Raw genomic sequence first — 15,427 nt, 5'->3', positions numbered from 1 at the left:
ATTTCTAACATTTTCAATAATTTTGTGTCTATTTACCAAAAGCAATTGAAATTGTGTGAATGTGTAACTGGTGATGAGTGCAAAAGACGGTATAAAAGTAATGTCTTCACATATGCCAAGTGCTCCTATTTCTCTAATGGGTATACATATCATCATCATCATCATTCTCAGCATATTCTACCAATTATGGTGTAGCCTCCCTTCCATATTCATTCTTCATATCTGCCCACGACTGTCTGAAATTCCCTTTTTTGTGCCATGTTGTACCGGCGTACGACAAGGGTGCATACTATCTCCAGACCTGTTCAATTTATATGGAGAATACATAATGAGGAACGCACTCGATGGATGGAGAGGCGGCATCTGCATTGCAGGAAAAAAGATCTCAAACTTAAGATTCGCAGACGATACAACACTGATAGCAACATCTGAAGAGGAGATGTCGAGACTGATAAAGAGAGTAGAAACCGAAAGCAACAAGTGTGGGCTCAAGATTAATAATCAGAAAACAAAAATCATGATTGTGGACCACGCGAATATCCTCCAAACAACAGGCGCCCTAAATCAATTCGAGAAAGTAGACGAGTTGACGTATCTAGGATCTTCCTTAAGCAATGCAGCCTCCTCCCATACGGAAATTCGCAGAAGAATAGGGATGGCCAAGAACACGATGAGTCGACTGTCAAAAATATGGAAGGACCGCTCTTTATCCAAAAAACTCAAAATGAGACTGGTACGGACACTCATTTTTTCAATCTTCAGTTACGGTGCCGAAACATGGACAATAAAATCAGAGGATAGGAAAAGGATTGACGCATTCGAAATGTGGTGCTGGAGACGAATGCTACGCGTCTCGTGGACGGAGCACAGATTAAATCAGTCGATTCTCGAAGAGCTAAACATTCAGACCAGACTCTCCTCTCAGTGTCTTGCAAATGTTTTAAAGTTTTTTGGCCACATTGCGAGAAGAGACAGTGACAACTTAGAAAGACTAATTGTGTGCGGAAACGTAGAAGGACGTAGAGGCAGAGGACGCTCACCTATCCGATGGTCAGATCAAGTACAGAAAGCCACTGGAGAGACGTTTTCCGAGTCCATGAGAGCAGCCCAAAATCGCAAGAGATGGAGAGAATTGACAGCCCGCATTGTAGGAAATCACGATCCTCAGCAATGAGGAAACGACAAGAGAGAGAGTACCGGCTTACTTCCTTATGTCATAGTCCCATCTTTTGGTCTCATCTTGGGTATATATATATATATATATATATATATATATATATATATATATATATATATATATATATATATATATATATATATATATATATTGTTATGCTATTTAAATTGTATTATATTGCTTATTTAGGAAAAATCCTGTCTATATTTATTAAATGATCTAATCTCCAATTAATCACAATAAATCAGCATTAATTAATTACAATCTCAGGCTATTTAAATTGTACTATTTACCTTTGATCGTGGATTCAAAATATTTTCCAATTGGCTTCCTAATCGGGATAGGTAATATGACCTGAATAAAATACATAGAATTTCAACTGAACTATATGTGAGATGTCCTTTATTTTAATGAAATTTTATATAACAATCAATCCTGTAATATTTGCAATATACTAACTTTAAATATATGAGAAGTTGTTTTCTATCATGGACCCAAATGTTATTTTACATTGATTTTTAATATGTGTTATAACTAAGCTCTTTTTATAATTCTTTTTTTTAAGTGATCGCAAAATTAACTGTCTCTATTATTTATTCAATTTATTTAATTAATAAATGAAAATCACACTTCGGCTCTAATGAAAATTGACTGACCTTTCCTTCTCTGCCGTTGCAATTCTATGGCCACGCCACAACAAAAAAAAATCCTTTCTCTGCTTCTGCTCCTATTGTGGTCCAGATGACGTACACCTTTCTCCTATCTGTCCTTGTATCTGCAACCCAACAACTCGTGTTAGTCTATGCAGCCTCCTTTTGAGCCAATCTCCGCGCCTGTTTATAACTCCAAATGTTTCCGGCTTCGTCTGCTATTAATATTCTTATACCCTTTGGTTTTCTATCTCTCTGTACCCCGTTCCTCACACTGGTCAGCTTTTACACAGCAAATAAACACACCCGGTAAATTACGTCTTCGGGACTTCAAACAAACACAAATCACAAAGCTCCTTCCTTCTTGGACGACGAAAACTGACTAACCAACTTTTTTTTCTCTCTCCTATCTCATAGCCAAAACCAACCTCCTTGCATTCAAAAATTGACCAATAAAAATCATCCACCTCTGTGACGTATATCGTTACCAACCAACTCTCTCTATAAAACGTCATTCGGGTAATTCCAGAAAACAACCTTCTTTAATTATTCTAACTAAATCTATCTGCTTTACAAATATTTCTTACTAATAGCTACAAACGATACCTGTTTCTCAATTCAATGTCTTTTGTTAATAAACTTTTACCGATATAATCTTTCGGGGAGAAAAACCTCCGCAAATCCCGGTCTATTGTTACAACACTTTCTATATACACTTTTATTCCGGGTAAATCCATTCCACAATAACCGACTTATTTAAATTTATTATCGATAATATTTGAAAGTCTTGTCTCTGAGGCCTAATGAACAATTCTTCGAACAACTTAAAATACATATTTTGTCTTATACAGGATGTTTGAAAATTTATATGCCCGTGTCTTTATGAAATATCAATAATTTTAATTTTTATTTAAGTAATAAAATTTGTATATCGGTTTTTTATTGCTTATGGACATTCAAAAGTACAACAAATCCCCGCCTTTGTAATCGATAAAATTTATCAATTTATGCAACTAAATTTTCTCGAGGCAAACTAAACGCACTTCCTGTATGCTAGCTGTACTTATGCTACGTATTATCCTATCCTACTATCTACTTTATACAAATTTAAATCTTCATTCGTGATATTTATATACATCATGGATATTATAAATACCTCTGATCTTTTCAGAATCCATATGTTTCAACTCATAGCTGTTTACTCCATCCTCGTTTGTTGGGCTCGTCTCTTCTTTTGAGGAATCCCAAGTTTTGCTTTCATTTCTTGTCAAAATCTTTCCATCTTCTTTTGTTGGGCTCGTCTCTTCTTTTGAGGAATCCCAAGTTTTGCTTTCATTTCTTGTCAAAATCTTTCCATCTTCTTTTGTTGGGCTCGTCTCTTCTTTTGAGGAATCCCCAGTTTTGCTTTCATTTCTTGTCAAAATCTTTCCATCTTCTTTTGTTGGGCTCGTCTCTTCTTTTGAGGAATCCCAAGTTTTGCTTTCATTTCTTGTCAAAATCTTTCCATCTTCTTTTGTTGGGCTCGTCTCTTCTTTTGAGGAATCCCAAGTTTTGCTTTCATTTCTTGTCAAAATCTTTCCATCTTCTTTTGTTGGGCTCGTCTCTTCTTTTGAGGAATCCCAAGTTTTGCTTTCATTTCTTGTCAAAATCTTTCCATCTTCTTTTGTTGGGCTCGTCTCTTCTTTTGAGGAATCCCAAGTTTTGCTTTCATTTCTTGTCAAAATCTTTCCATCTTCTTCTCCTGAGCTCGTCTCATCTTTTGAGGAATCCCAGGTTTTTTTTTCTTTGATCTTTTTCTGACCTTTTCCCCTCTTTCTTCCTTTTCCTTTCTTCGTCACCAGGTTCATTTCCACCGTTTGTTCTTTCTCTGATTCGTCCGTAATTTGTTTCTCTTGTTCCTTATCCTGTTCTTCTTCTTTTTCCTTTGTTATTTTCATCGTATTGGTTTTGAAGTCGATCACTACATGTTTTTCCGTTAATTCGTCAACGCCTACAATCATGTCATGTGACATATTCGGCATTATTACACATTGAAGTGCATACATATTTTTTTTCAATCGTACCATTACTCGTATACCTTCATTTATTGTTGCCAATGTCCGTTTATTTGCGCCCACTAAATTCACCCTAGGTATTTTATAAATTAGACTTGTTAAATTTACTTCTTCGATTAATTTTCTGTTGACCAGTGTTATTTCAGAGCCTGTGTCTATCATAATTTTAATTGGTTTCTCATTTATAAATCCATCCACAAATTTTAAATTAACTCCATTTCTCTTTTCATTGTTTCCTGCCAGTTTAATAAATTCCTTGGGGTGACAAAAAATTCCTGTTTGTTTCTTCGTTTTTAGTGAGCGCCTTCTTGAAAACACGCCTGTTGTTCTTCTGTGTTTTCTCTCCCGTCATCTTCTCTCTCATATTCATTTTCTTCTCTTTGCATATTATTTATTTCTCTTCTGTTCTCTTTTGGTCTATCATTCCCGTATCGGTTACCGCGAGATTCCTGTTCATTCCGTGGGTTATTGTATCTGTTTCCTTGGTATGGGCGGTTATTTCTACTCTGATTTTCCCGATCCCTGTTTTCATTCCATCTCTGGGTTCTGGGTTCATAATTCTCTCTTCCGTTCGGTCTATTTTCGTATCCCCGTCTAGGTATGAATTCTCGTCTTGTATAATCTCTTCTGAAATTTTGACCTCTATCTCTATATTCTTGGTTTTCTCTTTGTCTATAATTTTCTTGCGGTCTTCTTTCTCTTCTTTCATGCCTACGTGATTCTCTCATTTGCAAAAATTGACATAAGCTGTCAATGTCCTTGTAATTTTGGAGATTTATGTGGTCTTCCAAGGTATCTTCAAAGTGTGGCGATATCAACTCTACCAATTGTTCTGATGAATAATTATATTGCAAATGTTTTGCATTATTATAGAGTTGTAATGCGTACATCTTTTCTGATACGCCCATCCTCTCATGGTATTTTCCATTTTGTAACTCTTTATTTACTTGTAGTTGCTGGATTTTTCCCCAGAAATAATTTAAGAATCTTCTCTCAAAATCTTGCCAATTGTCCAATTCTTCTTCCTTGCTGACAAACCAAAGATTTGCCTCTTCTTTGAGATGGTTTCTGATGGTTTCCTTTGCTGTTGCAAACGGTCCTATGTATTTGACTTTTTCCTTTAGGTTATTTATAAAAGGCACTGGGTGTATTTTCCTTTTATCCCCGCCAAATCGTACTTTTACGTCTTCTGTGCTATGTACGATGACTTCCTTTCTTTCTACTCCTCTTATCTCCATCTCTGCAATTTGTTTAAATCTCCTTTCCTTTTCTTTCCGGTCTTCTTGTAGCGCATTTTCAAATTTTATTTCTAATTCCTCCAAATTATCTTTAATTCTCATTTCTTGTTCTTTCATATTATTTTTAATTTCATTAATCTCTTCTATTTGTTGTATCAGTTCTTTCTTTATCCCCTCAACACATCCTTTAATTTCCTGTTCATAGTTTTCCAGACGCTGCTCTATATTGCTCATTGTTTGTTTTGTTTCCCGTTGGTTTTCTTCCATTGTTTGTTTTGTTTCATCCATTATGTGTTTTGTTTCCAGTTGATTTTTATCCATTTTTTGTGACGATTCTTGTATTTGTTGTGTCTGTATTTGCATCATAGCTAATAATTTTTCTAACATCCCTGTTTCTTTTCTTTCCTCCATTATTGTAGCATTTCCTTCATTATCCGATCCTTCATCAATAATTGTTTCCTCTTCTATCTTATCCTCTTTCCTTTCTTGCGTTTTGCTTTGACTCCTTGTGGTCGACATGTTCGTTAGATTATTTATCCCCGCCAAATATGAAACTTTGAATGTTGTGCAATAATATCCCCGCCAAATATAAAATTCTACTGGTCTGTTGCAACAAACGGGACTTTTCCTGTTCAAATGTAATAACTCTTGAGTACGAGTATCAAATTTCAATATCCCACAAATAAATCAAATAGTAAAATATCAAATGTCAAAATCAATCAAATAATTCAAGTATGGTAAAATTATCAAATGTAAATATCACACAAATAAATCAATTATGGTAACCTATAAATTGTCAATATCACGAATAAATCAATTATGGTAAATTGTATCTTAAAAAAAATATATAAATCTTTATGTCCTCAATTTTTACATAATATTTCACTTTATCCCCGGCATATAAACTTTCAAATATCTGCTCGTCTACTCCTATCCTTTCAAATTTGCCAACTAGAAATATTTTTCAAAGCTTTACACGTTTGGGGGCCATTTTGTTATGCTATTTGTATTATATTGCTTATTTAGGAAAAATCCTGTCTATATTTATTAAATGATCTAATCTCCAATTAATCACAATAAATCAGCATTAATTAATTACAATCTCCGGCTATTTAAATTGTACTATTTACCTTTGATCGTGGATTCAAAATATTTTCCAATTGGCTTCCTAATCGGGATAGGTAATATGACCTGAATAAAATACATAGAATTTCAACTGAACTATATGTGAGATGTCCTTTATTTTAATGAAATTTTATATAACAATCAATCCTGTAATATTTGCAATATACTAACTTTAAATATATGAGAAGTTGTTTTCTATCATGGACCCAAATGTTATTTTACATTGATTTTTAATATGTGTTATAACTAAGCTCTTTTTATAATTCTTTTTTTTAAGTGATCGCAAAATTAACTGTCTCTATTATTTATTCAATTTATTTAATTAATAAATGAAAATCACACTCCGGCTCTAATGAAAATTGACTGACCTTTCCTTCTCTGCCGTTGCAATTCTATGGCCACGCCACAACAAAAAAAAATCCTTTCTCTGCTTCTGCTCCTATTGTGGTCCAGATAACGTACACCTTTCTCCTATCTGTCCTTGTATCTGCAACCCAACAACTCGTGTTAGTCTATGCAGCCTCCTTTTGAGCCAATCTCCGCGCCTGTTTATAACTCCAAATGTTTCCGGCTTCGTCTGCTATTAATATTCTTATACCCTTTGGTTTTCTATCTCTCTGTACCCCGTTCCTCACACTGGTCAGCTTTTACACAGCAAATAAACACACCCGGTAAATTACGTCTTCGGGACTTCAAACAAACACAAATCACAAAGCTCCTTCCTTCTTGGACGACGAAAACTGACTAACCAAAAAATTTATTAAAAATCCTTTGTAAAAGGTATATATTTTTAAAAACCCAAACGGGCTGTTATAGACAAAACGTTTTCGGAATCCATTATTCCATCATCAGTGTCTAGGTGTACATGAATATAGCCACTAAATACATGGATAAAAACCCGTTAACAAAAATTTAGTTACATTTGTTTTACATTATATTATATAAATTGCTAGGATGCTAAAGTTACCGTTGGATTAGGTAACATGGCGACATTAACGAATTTAATTTTAACTAAAATATTTTTTAAGGGTACAAAAACAATTTTTTTTATTTAAATTCAACTAAATTACAACTAATGATTTAATTAATAATGTACTTTAAAGTAACAAAATTATTTTAAATTAAATGTTCGAAATGCCATCTATCGGTTTCTTGACAATATGCGAATCTACGGACACATTCATCAAGTACATTGGGATGACTTCTGGAGTAATTAGACTCATTTCATGCCTAATTATATTTTTCAAGTCCTGTAAGTTTTGGGGTCTATTGACATAAACTTTTGATTTTATGTAACATCACAGAAAAAAGTCTAGAATTACAAATTGACGTACATCACGTGCGTAATGCGAAGGGGTTCCATCTTGTTGAAACCAGATATTTTAACTAGGTAAATTTGGATTATTGGCATTTGGATACATGTTAGCAAGGACAGGTATAAGTTGATTTCTCAAAAAAGTTAAATAACGTTTTCTTGTTAGATTTTCTTCAAAGAAAAAAGGGTCAATGATTCTGTCATTAATGATCCCTGCCCATACATTTTCTTTCTGAGGATATTGCGTGTGTGACTGAGTCATCCAATGTGGGTTTTCTTGACTCCAATATCTGCAATTTTGACGATTCACGGTACCATGTATAAAAAATGTGGATTCATCGGAAAAAAGGATTTGATTGATGAAATGTGGATTGCGGATACATAAATCCTGCATAATTTCAGAAAATTGAAGCCGGCGATGGAGATCGTCGTCGTTTAATTTCTGATGTAGTTGAATTTTGTAGGGATGGTATTTTTCTTTTTTTTTTTTTAAATACGTAATACCGATCGTGGGAAAACTCCAGCATATTCTCCCATTTGTGTTGAACTACTGTGAGGATTGTACATTTAATAAAACATCAAGTTTCACATTGTCTTCAATTTTAAAACGCCCAGCGTTTGGAATATGTTTAATGTGCCCAGTTTCTCCAAATTTTCGAACTTTTTTACTTACTGTTGATTGGCTGAATTAACTATCTCCTATACACCAGTATATAATACCAATTGTTGGTCTGACATTTTTTTCGTATTACTTGTAAACCAAATTCCTTAAATATTTAGCATCCGATCTTGTTTTTATCTTTTTAACACCACTTTTCACAATGTCGCGTATGGTAGAATACGAAATTATATTTGTAAACGTGATTGTTTATTCAAAACAATCCTTTTTATTTATCGTCGTTATCATCGTTAAAGTCGTAAACTCCTTTCTACAGTTTCAGTATCAATGTCATTGTTTTTTATATCACTTAAACGATCGTTCACTATTAAACTTTCTCTACTACTACTTGGGTTCTCTTGCTCCCATGGACGAAAAAATTTAGGTGATTTTTCCCATGGTGTAAACGTTTTCTTTATACACAGAGACAGTTTCCTAAAACAAACAACCAAAAACACTAAAATTATAACGAGCACCTCAAAATACCGAAATTCAACACAACTCAAAATTGAAGCAATGTAATATATATCAATAAACAAACTGGTTGCAAAGATGACAACTAAACGAAAAATTTCTTAGTCCAATTCCTTTAAAGATAAGCATTTGCCAGTATTTTAAGAATCGTATTACACATTGTAAATTAGTCATTTTAGAACTTGAAGTAAATATTTCCATATCAGTACAGTTAAAATTATTACACGATAAATATTAAGCAAGATAAATTAAACTTTTTTTCTACTTTTAAGGAAAAAAAAAGCAAGGTTATTAGCGAGTTTAAAATTATTTTGATTAGATTGCTAAAAAATATTATCGGATCATCTTTAACAGTCAGAAACAACAAACACTTGAACCACTTGACGTTTAATTTTGGATTTTGGACTAAGAAGAAAGAAGGTTTTATTATTATTAATTAAAACTGCCGATATAATATTCATTTATACTATAAAAACAACTCTCTAAAATACTAAGAATTTGTTAATTTTCGTCTAAATTAATAAATTTATGTTATGTTATGTTATGTTATGTTAAGACATTAATATAACTATCTGGCTGAGATTTATTTTTAAGAATCAAAAAGTTATTTACTTTAGAGTAAATGTTTCAAAACTTTTATGAATTTCTTAGGGAATGTTTTCATGGAGTTTAACCTCCAAAAATGTACGTGTTCCTTTCAACAGCCAGCATCTTCATTAGACTATATCAATATTTTTATTATTTTGTGAACAATAAAATACAAAAATCTAGTTTTTCGAACGTTTAAAAACAATTCGTTGTTAGTTATGCAAGAATGATGCAAAACAGTTCACAATATTACAGAGATCATAACGGTTCAGCAAAGCTCAGTACGTTTCAGAGTAGTTGATAAAAATTTAGAACAAATCATAACAGTTGAGGTTGATTTAGAACAGTTTTAGCGCCAGAACGGTGTAGAGAAGTTCGGAACACTAAAGACCGACATCAATCAGATGATTTGTAGGCTGTTGATTATGTACTTTAGAAAGGAAATACAGCGTTAAAAGGATTGTATTGTTTCACATGGTCAATGGAATTAATACAAGATATGAGACTATTTAAAGGAGATTGTTTTTAAGAAAGGGGTAAATTAGACTCTATACACTAGGCTGCATACAAAAATGGCAGTTGTTTTTTCCCAATAACTTTTTTCCAGGAAGTATAAGTATAGGTATTGCCTCACAGAAAAAAACTTCTATTCTTCCTTTTCAAAATGACGTTTGGTGGAACCCTTTAGTAGTTATAGTATTCGAGACACATATTTTCAAAGTTCGTCACTTACACCATTTTTGGTCCATTTTCCCTATTTTTTTGGAAACATTTTGTCTACGCAATTTTAGGTAGATGTAGCGGTACGTTTAATAGAAAATCAATTACCTTTAAAATAGTTTACTCTATAAGATTCTAGGACAAATTTTAAGCAAAATATGGTTCTTTAAAGCTTTCTTTAACGATTTTTGCCAAGTTTTACTATTTTTAAAATTATTCATTCTTACTTCGTTCCTTGTACATTTAGATATATATGTTACGGATATAGTAGATAATTTGGTAATTGTCCACAATTACGGGTACTTCTATCCAAGTCGACGGTAAATGTAGAAAATATTCTTTTAAAAACCCTTTATTTCCTACTTTTACTGCAATTGTATACATTTCCCAGAGGATCTTGGTAAAAGTAAGAAATTTAAATTATAACGATCGACACTCAAGCGCAATGCTTTGTGTTGATTGAGACATCAAAAGTGTGTCCTGATTTGGCATGTGCTTCGTGTTTTTTAATTAACAATGTACCTACCTCTCTTTGAAATGTTCTCTTTACCGACATAACGTTTTGTGTTAGGCCGGCTCCACACATGGGATCCAACCTTGGCGCCAACGTTGGAGCCAACTGTGTTCCCACGTTCAATTGGGGCGATATGAGTCTGTACCCTCTAGAGCCAACGTCAACATGTCCGACATGGAAATTGTAGCGGCTGCGACTGTCGTGAAAATGAGTGCATATGATTATATATTGCTACAAAAAAGGCGAATTTTACGTCATTTTGTCTACAGCGTTACTTAAAGCTACTAAATCTTCAGAGATGCCGTATTTGGCAACTGCAGACTGAGTATATGAGTGTAAACCTGACGTCGGGTCTCTGAATCCCATTTATTCTTTTATTAACTCAATTTCCAAATTTCTTAGCCTTCTATTTTGGCTATATTCGGCATCAAACGTGACTTTAATCTGCAGCCGATATATGAAAGTACATATTTTAAAAGTTACATGACCATACGACGGTGGTGTATTAGGACAAAATGAACTATATTTCAAAATTAAATGCATATACAAGTACATTTTTTTTTTGCCTGAAAGGTACTGAAAAAACCAGATTAACACTCCGATACACGTCGGTGGTCTATCAGAACGGAGTTTATGCTCTAAAGGCTATTTCTTACATATAAATAATATACATATATATATATATATATATATAAATAATATATATATATATATATATATATATATATATATATATATATATATATATATATATCTAAAATGTACAAAATACAATCGAAAACCGTAAAAGCTATAGGAAAACCAAGAGGAAGTTGGCAATCGGTAGAAAGCAAATAATAGCATTGGGAAACAACAACGGAAGGATCACAAATAGGGATGAAATAATAAAACATGTAACCGAATTCTATGAGGGTCTATATAAAGCTCTGGAAGCACAAGAAATAGGCGAAGAAGAAATTGCGGTTCAAGAAGATGTACCAGATGTTCTCGTGGATGAGGTAGAGGCAGCTCTTAAGAGCATGAAGAACGGCAAGGCAGCCGGTAATGACGGTGTTACAGCCGAACTTCTAAAGATTGCTGGTAAAACAACTTGGAAAATCCTAGCAAAAATATACACAGACTGCCTAAAATCGAGACATATTCCAAAAAAGTGGAATTCAGCCAACATAATCCTTATTCACAAGAAAGGTAGCAAGGAAGACATTAGAAATTATAGACCGATCAGCTTGCTACCTGTGATATACAAGGTATTCACCAAAATCATTAACAACAGAATACAGAACACACTTGACGCTGCACAACCCCGAGAGCAAGCAGGCTTTAGAAGTGGCTTCAGCACAATGGATCATATTCAAACATTAAGGGAAGTAATGAGCAGAACAAAAGAATATGATCTACCACTGGCGCTAGCATTCATAGACTTCGAGAAAGCATTTGACTCCGTATACCCAAGAGCAGTCATAGAAGCTCTTGTCGACCAAGGAGTAGATAAACCATATGTCGAAACGCTAGCAAATATATACAAAGAGGCCACAGCTAGAGTAAGCATATATGAAAATACCCCAGAATTTCCCACTCAGAAAGGAGTCCGACAAGGAGACACCATATCCCCTAAGCTCTTCACTGCAACCTTAGAAAATATCTTCCGGAAATTAGACTGGAACAACCAAGGTCTATGTATAGATGGAGAATACCTAAACCATCTTAGATTCGCTGATGACATCATTCTAATTGCTAGAAGTCCTGAAGAATTACAACTGCAAATTAATGACCTTAATACAGCCAGCAATGAGGTAGGCCTAAAAATGAACCTAGCAAAGACTAAAATAATGTGCAATGATCTGATCGCCAACGTGGAAATAAAAATTAATGAAACCTCGCTAGAAGTAGTAGATGAATACATATACCTGGGACAGCTCATACATAAATCGGGATCACTACTTCCGGAAATCAACAGACGAATAAAACAAGCGTGGTCAGCATTCGGAAGAAATTCCATAGTCTTCAAGTCCAAAATGCCACTATACCTCAAGAAGAGAGTATTTGATCAATGCATATTACCCGTCTTGACATATGGATGTGAAACTTGGATATTAAAGAGAGAAATAACGTCGAAACTCCAAGTAACTCAAAGAGCAATGGAAAGATGTATGCTAGGAATAACAAAGAGGGATCGTAAAAGAATTGAATGGATACGGAGGCAAACCCAGGTGACTGATGTAATCCAAAGAATAAAATCCCTGAAATGGCAATGGGCAGGACATATGGCAAGAAGAACAGATAACAGATGGACCACTAGAACAACTATGTGGTACCCCAGGAACGCTAAGAGACCAAATAGGCGCCCAAATCTCAGATGGGATTATGATATTAGAAAATTAACAGGAACAACGTGGTCTCGAATAGCACAAGATAGAAAAATATGGGCGCAAATGAGCGCAAATTATTAGAACAACGTATAACTAAGACATCGTCGAATAATAATAAGAACATAGAATAACATTGAAATAAGGGAGGCTGCACCGTAATTGGAAACGGTTGATAAAGCTGCACATGATGATGATGATATATATATATATATATATATATATATATATATATATATATATATATATATATATATATATGTATATGTATATATATATATAAATACGTTCGAATTATAATTATTATCACAATAATATATATATATATATATATATATATATATATATATATATATATATATATATATATATTATTGTGATCTACTTTGACTCTATTGATGTTTATAGATGTAATCTACTTCAATTAATTAATCAATTAATTATTTCATTAATTAATTAAATCAAAACATAAATAAAATATAAATCTCAGGGCTGAATGATCCTATCACTACTTACTTTTGTGGCTTCAAATATTTCTCAGTGGTTTCCTTATAGCTATAGGGGTAGATAAAAGAGAATCAAAATAATACACATAGGGATTTCAATTACAAATTATAAAATTCGTTTATTTTATCAAAACGGAAATCTATATTCAATATTACAAATTTTATTTATTCTTCTATCTTTATTATTTCATATAAACATTTAAAAAAAAAGATCTTATTTCTTTTTGTCTCCATTTTTTTTTTAAATCAATAACTGTGAATCTCTCTACTTCTGCTTTAGAGAATGTTCTCGATGTTCAATTTTCTTGATATATAAAAAAAATTTTATTTATTAGTATTATTGTATCTTGAAAAAAAAGTCAACTACAATGATTTATAATAAACAAACTGATTGAAATTTGATGATTTTATAATAGTGAAATATGTAGTCACATATGCCCTGTGGAATTAAATACGAACATCAATACATTCATATCATAACAGAAAACGACTGACCTTTGCTGATGATTCTACCATGTCTTCACCCATAACACGTTTCCTTAATTGCTAGTGTTGCGATCAAAGGAAACCTCGTCCACGTTTCCCCAGAATGTCTCTGCTCCTCAGCTAAATTTTGTTCTCCTTTCCTTTTACTGCTTCGTACCGTACTCGTTCCGGCTTTCTCCTGATGCAATTTTTCAACTTTTTGAATCACTTAACACAATACTGGATAATTTAGACTCAAGGATTTATATACATACTACTCATTCCACGATTTGTTTGATGATGCTTGTAACTTTTCAAACACAAACCGGCCTTTTCCTTTTTTAGTACACTGCGCTCCAAACTGGACTTCTCCTTTCGATCGAACAAAACACACTGCCACACTCTCCCCATTCATTCTTCGACTTCCAAATCGTTCCCCCACAATTAATTTTCCATCCAATTAAAACCAACTTTCAATCATTATATTATCATATTATTTACCCAAAACTACCTCTCTCCTTAATCTAAACAAATTTTCAAATTTACGTATCTTTTTGTCTTTATGGAGTTCCAAGAAAGAAATAAAATTCCGTATCCTTATTCTATTTTATACAAATAATCAAATTCTTATCTATTTTTGAGAATCTTATTACAAAGGTAGATTTAAACTATCTACTATGTACCGTACGGGCTAATGAGTTTCCTACCCGCATATCTCGAAAACTTAATTGTCTTTAATTGTTTACTTGAAATACATTGTTTATGGGGCTAGTAAACAATTTTGCGAAACACTCTCTTAAAACTAGCTATAATTCTTTGTACAAATTTGTCATATACAGGGCGTTAAAAATTTATATGCTCGTGGTTGAGAAACATGAAATTTTTTTATTTTAATTGAAATTTTAAATAGGAATATAGTTTTTTATTTCTCATGTCAAATAGGAATATAACAATATATATTATTGATATGTAATAAATAGCCTTTAGAGCATAAACTTCGTTCTGATACACCACCAACGTGTATCGGAGTGTTAATCCTAATGGAGTGGCTCAGGTGGCCAAAGATCGATTTTTATATGTTGTTAATTTGATTTTTAATGCCGTCATGGAATGGAAATTTTCTTCGATAAAGTAATTTTCATTTTCTAAAAAGAATGCTGTGTAAAATGACAGCATAACTTAAAGACCCCAGGGCGAAAAAAGTAATACAACGCCAGTATAGAAGCTTCGGTTCAAAAAGTATAGTTCATATTTGTTCAAAACTGTTGAGCACGGTTTAGGATGCACATAAGAAGTCAAAACTACCCACATAATTCAGAACAGTTTAAACTAGTTAAAAAAAATACAGAATAGTAAGTAATTAAAAGTAAGTTCATAAAACATTAGAAGAGTTCTTAACAAATTAAATAGCTTATGGCGGTCTATATCGGTTTAAAAATATTCAGATTACTTCTATTGAATATCATGTCAATTCATCAAATTTCAATAAAATTTCAGATGCAAACCTTTTACCCAATGAATAATTTATCACATAAACCAAATTATTATTATTATTAAAAATTATTATTAAAATTATT

This window comes from Diabrotica undecimpunctata, chromosome 7 (assembly GCF_040954645.1).
Source record: "Diabrotica undecimpunctata isolate CICGRU chromosome 7, icDiaUnde3, whole genome shotgun sequence".
NCBI classification, from domain to species: Eukaryota; Metazoa; Arthropoda; class Insecta; order Coleoptera; family Chrysomelidae; genus Diabrotica; species Diabrotica undecimpunctata.
The sequence above is the reverse complement of the archived record's forward strand: the minus strand, read 5'-3'. Positions refer to the sequence as shown.